Source organism: Astatotilapia calliptera, chromosome 6, assembly GCF_964374335.1.
Source record: "Astatotilapia calliptera chromosome 6, fAstCal68.1, whole genome shotgun sequence".
NCBI classification, from domain to species: domain Eukaryota; kingdom Metazoa; phylum Chordata; class Actinopteri; order Cichliformes; family Cichlidae; genus Astatotilapia; species Astatotilapia calliptera.
This window is the reverse complement of record NC_137427.1, coordinates 12,047,395-12,059,721: the sequence shown is the minus strand read 5'-3', so window position 1 is coordinate 12,059,721 and position 12,327 is coordinate 12,047,395. Positions and strand designations below refer to the sequence as shown.

The following is a 12,327-nucleotide window of genomic DNA, read 5'->3' as shown; positions in this document are numbered from 1 at the left end:
ATACATACATATAGATAAAAAACAGAAGGTAAGCTAAAACATAAATAAGAATATTTTTATTTAAAAAAAAAAAAAAAAAAAAAAAAAGGAAGGAATTGCTGCGGGCCATTCGATCCCTGTACAACCGTTGCAGGAGCTTGGTTCGCATTGCCGGCAATAAGTCGGACTCGTTCCCGGTGGGTGATGGGCTCCGCCAGGGCTGCCCTTTGTCACCGATTCTGTTCATAATTTTAATGGACAGGACTTCAGTGGCCTCAGAATCTCATCTCTGCTTTTCGCGGATGATGTGTTTCTGTTGGCTTCATCGGGTGAAGGCCTCCAGCTCGCACTGGAACGGTTTGCAGCCGAGTGTGAAGCAGCGGGAATTAGGATCAGCACCTCCAAATCTGAGGCCATGGTTCTCAGCCGGAAAAGGGTGGAGTCCCCACTCCGGGTCGGGGACGAGATCCTGCCCCAAGTGGAGGAGTTCAAGTATCTTGGGGTCTTGTTCACGAGTGATGGGAGAAGGGAGCCGAAGATCGACAGACTGATTGGTGCTGCGGCTGCAGTAATGCAGACGCTGCACCGGTCCGTCGTGGTGAAGAGGGAGCTGAGTGTAAAAGCGAAGCTCTCAATTTACCGGTCAATCTACGTCCCTACCCTCACCTATGGCCACGAGCTGTGGGTAGTGACCGAAAGAACGAGATCGTAGATACAAGCGGCAGAAATGGATTTCCTCCGAAGGGTGGCTGGCCTCTCCCTTAGAGATAGGGTGAGAAGTTCGGCCATCCGGGAGGGGCTCAGAGTAGAGCCGCTGCTCCTCCACATCGAGAGGAGCCAGCTGAGGTGGTTCGGGCATCTGACAAGGATGCCCCCTGGGCGCCTCCTGGGTGAGGTGTTCCGGGCATGTCCCACCGGGAGGAGGCCCCGGGGCAGACCCAGGACATGCTGGAGAGATTATATCTCTCGGCTGGCCTGGGAACACCTTTGTGTTCCCCCAGATAAGCTGGAGCAGGTGGCTGGGGAGAGGGAGGTCTGGGCATCTTTGCTTAGGCTGCTGCCCCCGCGACCCGGCCTCGGATAAAGCGGATGAAGATGGATGGATGGATGGATGGATGAAAAAAAAAAAAGCCTTGTGGGCGCAGCTGGACCACATTTGATTGACACAAATAGTAAAAGTTACAGTAATTTGAGGTATGATGCTTCCCATTTGATCCCATGATACTTTGGGTTCATTAAAAGGGAGCAACGTCTGGTTATTCCTGTTATTCCTACACTGAGCTGAGTTTTGTGAGCATTAACAGTTTAGTTTGGGTTGTAAAAGAATTAGCAGAGTGGATAATGTGCTGATGTACATATTTACTCATCAAGTTGTCCTCCCACCCTGATAACACACACACTCAATGAAAGGATTTATCAAGGTCGTACACGTAATTCATATATAGTGGAGACAGAAAAACACATTTTTTCCCCTGTGTGTCTGTTTGGTAGATTCTAACTTTACTTTGATTTCTACATCCCTCTTTGTCTCAGCTTTTCTGCCTGCAGCCTGTGTGCGAATCCATCCGTCTCTAATCCTCATCCTGTTCGGCTCACTGAAACCTCGGCGTTCATTTGTTAAACTTTTTCTTTGGCGTCCAGTACAGGCTGTCGGACTGTGCCCCCTCCTCTCTCTCTCTCTCTCTCTCTCTCACTGTCCCGCCTGCATTTCTCTCTTTAGATAACTTTTGCTCTCCATCCTTCCCCTCAGTCCCACCACCTGTGTGTCCTCCTCCTCCTCCTCTTCTTCTTTAACCCCTCTTTCATCTCCTTCATCTTCCACCAGGTCATTCTTCTCTCACACACACTTTCTTGTTGAGAGATAGACAGTGCAGCATCTTGGCAGCCCTCCACCCTCCCGCCTGGACGGAAAAATAAACAAGGGTCCACATGTTCCCAAGGAATTTTAATGACTTCCATAACTCTGGCCATTTTACCTGCCAAACTCCATGGAGCGTGAGAGGGAAGCGGCGGACTCTGAACGAGCTAGTTTAGCGGCACTGATGACGAGCTTTGTGAGGCCGAGCCAAGTAGTATCCTTTGAAGCACTAAGAAGCTTTGAAAGAAACCAGTCTGGGATGTTGTAAAGGACAAATCCGTGAGCTAAAAGTATACAGTGTCGAACAAAAAAAGCTGCAAATGTGAGTTTGTGTGGCATTTTACGAATGCCCTACAAACATAAACAAAGTACTGCATCAAAACGGTGAAGGGGATATTAAATGCCCTGGTGTATTGCTCAGTGTTAGAACTTTTTAGTGCAGCACAAGCAGCAGTCCTACTTATATAAGCATCCCGAAATTATGTTACTGTGCTAAAATGGTTGGCTCAACATTTGGCTTACAGGAATATTGCAGAGAGCACCTCTATGTGTCTCCCAGTGATCAACAGCTTCTGGCAGCTACATTCCTCTGCCTCAAACATTGGTGCACAAAATAGACGACTCTTTTGAGAGTCTTTAAAAAGTCAAAGTGAAATAAAGGCACGCATTTATTGTTGGTGTCTTCTCAAAGTTTTATGGTGATAAGCACACTTGTAATCACAAAACATGACAGAAACTGTTGTATGAAGAATTAAAGGATAGCTGTAGAGGAAGAGATATAAATCCTGCTTGTTTTTAATTTTTCACACCAGCACAAAAAAACAAAAATAGGCCAAGCAATGTGTAAAAAGTTCGACCAAACAAATAAAATCAGAACTGAAAGGATTTGTTATCATAGCCATTTAGCCGTTTCTCAACAAATGCCATGTTTAAATTGATCCATTCATTCAGCTCTGTGATCCCTTTGTTACAGACAGTCAACTATGATTTGTATAGAACCGTTTCTGTGAAAGACCACCACAGGCTAAATGACCGATAATAAAATCCCTAATGGCTATATTTTAAAGGGGCCACGACCATAGACTGTCAGGCTGAGCTGCACAGACCTGACCTGAGAGAAGACAAGGGGCTATGGAGGTCTCTTTCAAGGGCTGGGGCTGAGCAATAAATCTGAGCAAATTGTCTTCCCAGACTAAATCTTGAGACTTACTTAAAACAGTGAGAAGCACAAAAATTGTGAGTACATACATGAAACAACTCCACAAAATAAAGAAACTCTAGACTATCAATTTCATTTCCCACAAGAACTCAAATCGGAAGGTTTTAATCTATTAAAAAGGATTTATTCTCCCTTGCACAACGGATTATTCATTATTCAGATTTTGTGTTACATGTGTGCATCTTTAGCTTGTCAGACCTGTTCTACACCTTTATTAACACAGCATTACGAAATCAGACAATGTGTTTTATTACAGATGTGTCGGCAGCAGGGAACACCCAGCCCACTGGCAGGACCGCTGTTTAGATTTCAGTTATATTTTTCTTTCCCTCTCAACCCGGGACCAGCTGCAGAGGAAATGACAATAGAAGGGGAGATTCATAACATCTCCTCCCACCTACCCACGCTCCCAACTCACTCACTAATTTCTCCCTCTATGCGTGCCAAAATGGCCTTTTTTTTCCTGCCCATCTAACTTGTTCAACTTCCCACCCCACTTCTTAATCTGCACTTCTACTTGTTTCATCTCCAAGTTTGTAACCCTTGACCCATGTAATTGATACTTTCATAAATTCAGGAAAATCACACATGCACATTTGGTTTCTTCCCCCCTTTCCCTCTCAGGACTCCATCCTCTCTCACGCACAAGGAATCTGGGATGTGTTCTCCAACTTCTCTAACTTTAAGTCTTCAAATCTAGTAGTCTTTGGGGTGTGGACCCACAAAACTCCCCCAGGCTTGTAATGTTGGACCTTTATGCCTCAATGTTTTCACTTTTAAGAGGACTGCCGATTCCTTATTGTTTAGCATGTATAAAAGTGTTGCATTTGTTTCAAATAACTACACAAACACTTGAACCTTTTTCTGATATCCCCGAAACAAGTGGACTTCTTTTGGTTTGAAAAATATCGACATATGCAAACTTTAAAACATGGCAAACATAGTGCTTTTCTACTCAACTTTCTTACTACAAGACATGCCATTATATATGCCTAAGGATTTTTACCCTAACATTCACTTACTCACATGGATGTATTGAGGTTTAGCACCTTCCCAGAAAACCAAACCACTAACCTTGCAATTGGTTGACAGCAGACACTAGCTCCTGGGCCACAACCCACATGAACTGACAAAGCGTAGAAGCAGAGCCTCTAATAATTTGGGTGAAGTGAGTATGAATAAGCACAATGACAGTATAACACAGTAATCTCCCAATCTTAATTTACAACAAACTAAATGAATAAGAGGAAAGAAACTAACAGCTGAGGTAAGACTGACAGGATTCACTAAGGACGGGAAACAAGTGTAGTGTCAGTACACCAACATCATTGAACTATCACTTATTTTACTTTGGTGCACGCACTGTTAAAAAGTGCTGGAACCAGATGTTCGTTACCAAGGCAGAGACTGTGTACCAAGTTTGGTTATAGCCAAACATCAACCCACAGCTGGTTCCAGCACGGAGCTCTTTAGCTCCACTCTGACGCAATCCCCTTGATGGGAAGCGTGGGACATCAAACTTTAGTCTCTACCCTCTGTGCTCTACTCATATATCCACTTTTGGACAGGAGAAACCCCATCCTGACTTTATAAATGACTTCTAGACTGTAGTTAAGAAGCAGAGAAGTTGGAAAAAGGGTCAGAAAGAAAAGAGTGAAAAAGGATTTAATAAGGAACCTGGGAGTCCTGAGCCAATCTACCAGGACAGAGAACTCATCCATCCATTATTTTTCTTCTGCCTATCCAAATTAGCGCCGTGGCTAGGCTAAAGTCTAACTCAGTTGTCATGTGACAAGAGACGGGGTACACCTTGGACAGGCTGCCAATCTGTTGCAGATCTAACACAGACAACGCGCATGCACGCACACACACATCAACGTTGCTCTGACTTCCCATGTTGAAGAGGCATTTCATTTGAAAATTCCGACTGGAAACTCAAATTCTGACTCCCAGCTTAATTTTGTATGCACCATTAGAATGACCAATTAACTTAATGTGCAAGTCTTCAGTCCCCTACTCTAGTGAGGTGTGTGGCAGAGCAGTTCATCTGCTAATTGGAAGGTTGGCGGTTTGATCCCTGGCTGCTTCAGTCTGCATCCTTGGGCGAGATACTAACCCCAAGTAGAAAAAGTGCTTGTTTGAATGGGTGTGAATGAGGCAAGTTGTGTAAAGCGCCTTGAATGCTCAGAGTAAAAACAACCAGTATTCAACAATTAGTCCACCAGTTTTATGGTGGGAAGCTTTGGAGTCCTGTCCAAGTTATTGGTCCAGTGGGTCCTGTACATCATATCCTTAGGATATGATGCAAATTTATTCATGAATTTGTGCTGGTTGTTTGCTACCATTTTATCTATAAATCATTCTTCTTGGGCTCCACTCCATCTTTTCTAATTCCTCAACCTGCCACACATCACATTACACTCAGCTGTAAATCCTAGGACAAACACCACATGTAGAAAGCCAACTACCTGTCAAAAAGCACTCTTTCCTTTCCTGTGAAATTCACACTTTGTTCTCAGAGCTTCAAAGACAAATTTGTAAAGAGATTTTATTCTGGGTGGGATTCTGTATTGGAAAATGAGTACTTATTACCTGGCATTTGTAAACAATTATGGTGATAGTCAGTAAGGCATAAAACATTACTATAAAAAGTTAATGAAGTTCCTTTCAACCAGTTGACTTTTTCCACAGGAAAAAAAAAAAGAAAGAGACCTATGGAGGCTTTGGTTTTAAACCAAGTGGTAGCCTCCTGTTTTATTAAAGATCAGCATTACTAACACCAATCATCAGGCATGTCAGGTCAAAAGGGTAGTAGCGTTCATAAAAAATAAAAAATAAAAAAAAAGTAGGGATATCTTAAGGTTAATGACACAAGCCAAAATTAGCCAACTGACGTCAAAAGTGGTAACGGAGCACAAAAAGGAAAAATGTTGTGATGCACAGCATCTCCAAAAGATGAAAAGGTCAGTGTCTTCCAGTATTTAATGTATTTTATGCTCTTCCATGTTCTTTCAATAGCCTCTAAACTTCTGTGTTGTCCAGTGCTTAAGTGGGTCCAGACGGCTGTGGATGGTGCTGCAATACTTGCACTTGGGATCAGGTTCACAAGACAAAGACAACATACAGTGTTAGGCCACACAAGCTGTGCAGGGAAACACAAGGAGCACTCTGCTTTGTACATCTGTGAGGTACTTTGGCACCAAGCACAGAGTGAATGTGGTTGAAATCAAAGCACAAACAGGTGGGAGGTTCAGTCAAATGAGGAAGAGCAAATTTACCTGTGGCAACGGGGATGCAGTCTGCTTTTACAAACATTTGAAAAAAGGGGGTCATTCTAAAGAGCTCACTGAATTTGAGTGTGGTACTGTAATAGGATGCCAGTCCTCAATAGGTCAGTTTGTGAAATAGATATTCTACAGGTTGACTCAGAACTGAAAGTATAACCCGGGCACATGAGAGCTACAGCTTTGCATTCTGTCCTCGCATTTCTTTGGCTAACATAAATACTACCCAGAACATATAAACACAATAATGTAGCTCATTAAACTTTTAAAAGTCGTAAGGATTCAACAAAGGCTCAACTATAAAGTACTGAACTACAGAAGTTCCAGTTCCCTGTAACACATGACTCCTTAACTATGAGATCTAATATTAACCTGCCAAGGGATGCAGCTGCTTGGTGAAGACAATTTCAGAAACCCTTCCCATGAACTTTGACCTCACTAGCACAATCTGTTAAAAAAAAAAAAAAAAAAAAAGTGTTGGGAGAACCTAAATCGTTATTGGTTTCACCCCACAAGACTCAGCTCACTGTGGCCAGGGTAAAATGGGAGCCTGGGTTAGTGGGGTCCAGCCACTGCTGGGCAAAGATCAACCAATTTATGGTACTTAACTGACGTCATTATCCAAGGGATTACTCAGAGGCTGGAGTGCTGCAGTTTTCTGCTGTGGACGTCTTTTCATGCATGACTCCAACAATAACAGCAGCAGCAAACCAGCAAACCACACGGCATCAATCTTTCTCTTTGGGAGCGTTTATTGCAATCTGATTGAGTAACAAGCTTGCAACATGAATGAAGATGTGAGAGAAATGACTAAAGTGTCAGTCCCATGAAAACAAAATCCAACAGATCAAAATTCAAGCCTGGGGGGAAATTGAGGATTTGGAAGCCTTGTTTATGTAAATGTAATGCTTGAAAGACCTCAGTGCTGCCTAAATGCTCTCCACTGTAAACAAAAAATAATAATTTCACATTTACTTTTCTAGTTCAAAGATGATTTTGCTTTAAAACTACATGAGCACCTGCATTCAAGCTGAAATGTGTGCAGCCATTTTTTCAGCTGTGTTTGCCCGTCTATGGGACCCAGCCCAAAGCACTTAATTTAGAGCTGGAACGCAGTATTCAATCAGACCCTAATCATGATCTCTAAAAAGACCAAAAAGCTTCAGCGCTTTCATTACTCACAATCTGATTTTCTTTATGGAGCAAGCCAACAGGTGACACTCCACAGACCTTCAGTGTGTACTTTCATATAAACAGTTAAGGCAAAGATTTAAAAATAAATAAATAAATAAATAAAAATGAACAAAACACAGACCGGGCACACATGCACAAAATCACCCCCAACAAAAAACAACACAAACACATGGACTGTGGTTGAGGATGAATTTCTTGAAGGCAAAATTAAGTTCAGCTGACATAGACAGCTGGAAACCATGTTGTATGACATAATTGTGGGAATAATACCCAAGCTATTTACCTAACACGCACATGCACACGCACACACTACAGAGAGCATAAGGAATAGAGCCAGTGAGGTCGCTGAGGTTGATTGAGAGACCAGAAAAATACTCGCTAACAGTACGTGTTCACCCCCTCAGCCTCAGCATTGGGAGATAAATTTTCTTGGATAGTTTTCTGGGACGTTGTTGAACTACATGGTCAAAGCACAATAAGTCAGATGTAAGTTATATCTCAAAACCTTGACCTGAGAGCAGGCATGTGGTGTCAAGTTCATGTGAATACAAAAAAATATATATATATTTGTTTAAAAAAAAAAATGCCTCGGGAGAGGAAATCAAGGCCAGAAGGACCGCAAATCATTTGGCCTGAAGCACCAACATTTTCTTCAAGGGCCCAGCACACAAAGTCATTTCTGAAACAATGAGAAACCTCAGAGGAGACCAAACAAAGCCTGCAGCAAGGGTCCTTTTTTATTGCTTTTTCTGCAGACGAACTCTGCACAAATATCTGATTGGACATTTCAGGATTCATTGGAGCACCAAGGCCATTGCCATGGCAGCAAGTACAATGTGTACACACCTAATAATCCTCTGCAGCAGAACTGAATCTCAAAGCAGAACATTTTTCTGCTCCTGTTAAACCTCCACAAAGCAACAGTAACAGCATATAAAGCTGCAGCTAGCAGTGCTTTGTATGTGCACATTCAGCCTCCTCGTCAAGAACTCACCAGATTTTAAGTCACAGTTTGAAAATATTTTGATGTTGGTTTAAGGCTCAATGAGAGGATGAATACCAATTTCAATAATTTAAAATTTTTTTTATCCAAGACAGAAGCAAGATTTGACATGCTTGGCCATTATCAAGCATTAGAGCATTTGAAACCCCAAATGTATGATTTTCAAAAACAAACAGTCTGTTGAGGTTGTGTGCAGTGTGCACTACTGCACCTAGTGTGGATTACAGTATTTTTCGTTCAGCCTGGACGATAAAGGTGAGGCAGCCAACAAAGACAAACCTGTGAGGACTATTTGCTCACCACACTGAAGACAACAGGAAGAGATTAGTGAAGAAACGTACAGTCTGTGAGCTCAGTGGCTGTATGCAGTAACACTACAGAGGCAGGTGTGTTCCTGATGTGAATCAGAGACTTTATTACTTCAGCACTGAAAGACAAATGTGACAGCAAGTCAGAAAAAAACGCAGGTCAGTTCTAAGCTTTGTAACCTATGCACATCTACGTTTAAATTTGCATACACTTTGTTGCACTGATGGGTAGCTTGAGATCTTAGCATAGCTCAAAAAGAACTGCAGCACAAACATGACTCAACTTGGCCCCAAATTTCCTTCACAAACAGCGTGAGAGCTCTTGGATAAGCTGCAGAGCATTTGAGCAAAAAATTAAAAAAAAATCTGTTGTGTTGAAATCAGAGACTGTTGATCTGAAATGGTGTACAGATTTCTGTGATTCAGTTCTTGAGAAGAAAGAGAAAACAAGTAGAAATGATCCATAACCTCGAGGCATAAAAGGCAATGCCTTGATCATGGAAAATGCCTAAAGCTATATAAATCTAATGAAGTGAAGCAAATGTAAGCAGAAATTTCAGGGAAGACAAAAAAAAAAAGACAAAAAAAGAAAGTGAGCAAAGCGCAACAAAACCACCGGTTTTCCCAGTCAGTCAGTCATTTATCCAACCATGAAAGGGGGCCTTTCATAGGAATACCCGGAAAAACAGTCCGAAATAGAAACAAGCTGCTCCTAATGGCTCCTTATCACCGTTCAGTCGACAGTAAACTGATATCTATGAAAAGAGATTCACGAGAGCACTTGACTGTATCACTCCTTCCCCTCAAGGGAAAAAGGAACCACAAGAAAATAAAGCAACTTTTTTAATCCTTAACCTTAAACTAAAATTTCATATTATGTAAGAGACCAAGGTAATAACTCACGCCTTATCAATACAGCCCAGATGCAAAAATCCCAGCCCCCTCTACAAACTACAAGCACATGAACCTACCCCCTACCACCTTCCCATAAGCATGCTGACACTTGAGAGGGCGGCACCTCTCTTAAGCACACAGAAAGCCATCTCGGGTGCATTCAAAGCTCCCAGCTCTATTCTTCTCCGCAGTAAAAGAACTCCCAGTTTGAAAGGAGGGAATCGGGCCTCTGCTATTTCATTTAGCATGCCAGACAAGTCTCTGAATCCCTCATAAACTTCCTAATGTGTAATGAACTTTTGTGAACAAGATACCAAGAAGGACAGTGCATGCCTTAAAAAGAAAAAAATGAAACAAAAACATGAGTTTACCACTGATGCGCACACTTTCCTTTGCTGCGGTCAGCTCTAGGGAATGACAGAACTGCAGAGCAGAAACATGAAGGGACAGCAGTGATACGAAGGGGAACACAGCATCCATTCAGTCACAGAAAATACAAAGATGTGCACAAAACACGGAATAAAAAACTACAGTTGTGGAGAATCTTCAGTACAAACCTGCTGCCGCCAAATCTTTCTCTTCAGACAGCTGCGATCCACCTGCGCTACAGCGAGTATGCTGCCGCTACTGCTCTCCCTCTCTCTAACACGCCTCTCCCATTGAAGCCGAATGCAGTGTAAAATTTTGCGTCGTCTGCCCGCTTTCTTTCACGCTCCTCCTACAGCATCTTTCCCCCCCTTCCTGGAGTTGCTCCTTCTTCCCTACTTAAGCAGGACGCACTCTGGTACATCTGGCAGAAAATACGACGCATCTGCTGCAGGAGCTGCAGAGGACTGGCCAGCATGAAGAGAGAAGGGGGCTCTGTGAATTCAGCAGGAGGCTGATAGTGACGGAGGGGTTGAATATGGAAGGGGGGGAGGGGTGAGATGACAGGGTCATTCGCCCCCAGGGGTGCTTCAGAGATCTTTTGTGAAAAAGGTCCAAGACCTCCAAAAGGTGTTTTTTTTAGCCATTCCTTCTTTCAAACATTTGTATAGACTGGAACTTGATAACAAAGTGAGTAATGCATAAGACGGATACTTTAGATGGTTGTGCAATAAATTAAGCTCGCTCCTTCTATTTTTCCTCCTCCCAGTCCCCATTTAACTTCCTTGAAACTTATTAAAACACCAATTTGTATTTATTTTTTAATTCACAAATGACTCTCCTATACTTCCAGTGTTGCCAAATCTTCCCCCTTCCTGCACTACACAGTCCCTCCCTCCTCATTAATCATTAATCCTCCTGATGACATTCAGCACTTGATAGCAGCTCAACTGCCTCCTCATGTGAGGAATCTCCTTTGACACAAAAGAGTTTGGAGGAGCGTTTGATCATATAAAGAAAGGAGGGAGGAGCTGCCATTTAGGAATGGCTTTTTAGTTTAGAAATACAATGATGTGCGCCAAATCGGTCCTTGGCTTTTAAATGAATAGTTGGATAGCAAGTAAAAGCCTTAATATTTAATGATGACGAACACAGACGGAGAGAGATGTTAACAACAACAACAACAACAACAAGTACTGCGCCCGCACCGCTCATGTTCTGACTTCACCCTGGCAGAGTTATCCATGCAAATGAGGACTCATCTTAACCTTCACACTATCCTGACTTCCGTGACTGTGAAGAACCTGTTGCACTGAGCACTTGCATTCCCGTGTACTGCACACAACAGATCTTTAAAACGGAACCATTATGCTCCTTTTCATCGCAATTATTTTAGCTTTGCATGATTGACAGTTCAAAACACTGAACTGTTCTTTATCAAAAACATTTATCTCCTCACTTTATTGTTTCAGTTGTACTTCTATGGTTAATCCATACAGAGACGACAAAGTAGACTATACAAGTTGAAGATTCCATTGCAAAACATTAATACCTGCGCAGGTGGCAATGACTGCAACGTGTAGATACATTTCTAAGGATGTGCACTTTAGGATATGATATGGTTTTAGAAGAGTTTGACGTCACGCGCCTACAGCAATGAGTTAATAGAAGTATAATAGTATCCATTTAACTTCCTCTTAAATGGTTACTCCTCAGAAAGTTTGACTGGCCGGTTGGCGAGCCACGTTGGCCATATTTGTGAAAGCTGCTCAGTCACATCATAAAGTGCACTTAAGGCAGTCTAAAACCTGAGTTTTGGGGTCATGGGGATTATTTGCACTTAAATGGTTAAAAGTGATCATATGACATAAAATCAGGAAACGCATAATCGGTCCCCTTTCAAGATTTTCATTATTAAGATGTGGAAAAGCATCATGCATGAGACGTATTCTAAGGACTGCACAGCAATGCTAAAATGGGCCTCGTGTAACATTCCAACTTCCATCATGTATAGGAAATTGTTGGGGTGTCTAATTTATGGTTTGTCAGAGAAACAAACAAATCCAAATGAATATTTAATTGGTGCTTCTGTGGAAAATGCTTCCATTTGGAGGGTAAAACATTGGCCTTATTGCTGGCAAACCAAGGAGGCAATAATTATAGGAAACAAAAATACAAGTCCATACCAGCACAAGAAGCAAATGAGCCAGTTGAGCCTATAA

At 42.3% G+C, this 12,327-nt stretch overlaps 1 protein-coding gene across 3 annotated transcripts in view; it reads right to left on the bottom strand.

Moving 5' to 3' along the window:
• Positions 1–12,327, bottom strand: part of add3a (adducin 3 (gamma) a) — a 98,428-nt gene that overhangs the window by 58,277 nt on the left and 27,824 nt on the right. Inside the window, exon 1 of one of the 3 annotated variants that reach the window (XM_080302776.1) lies at positions 10,297–10,433. The exons of the other annotated variants lie outside the window; for them this stretch is intronic. The gene's annotated coding sequence lies outside the window, so the exon portion shown is untranslated. Of the gene's footprint in view, positions 1–10,296; positions 10,434–12,327 lie in introns of those variants that run through there. 3 annotated transcript variants of the gene reach the window in all.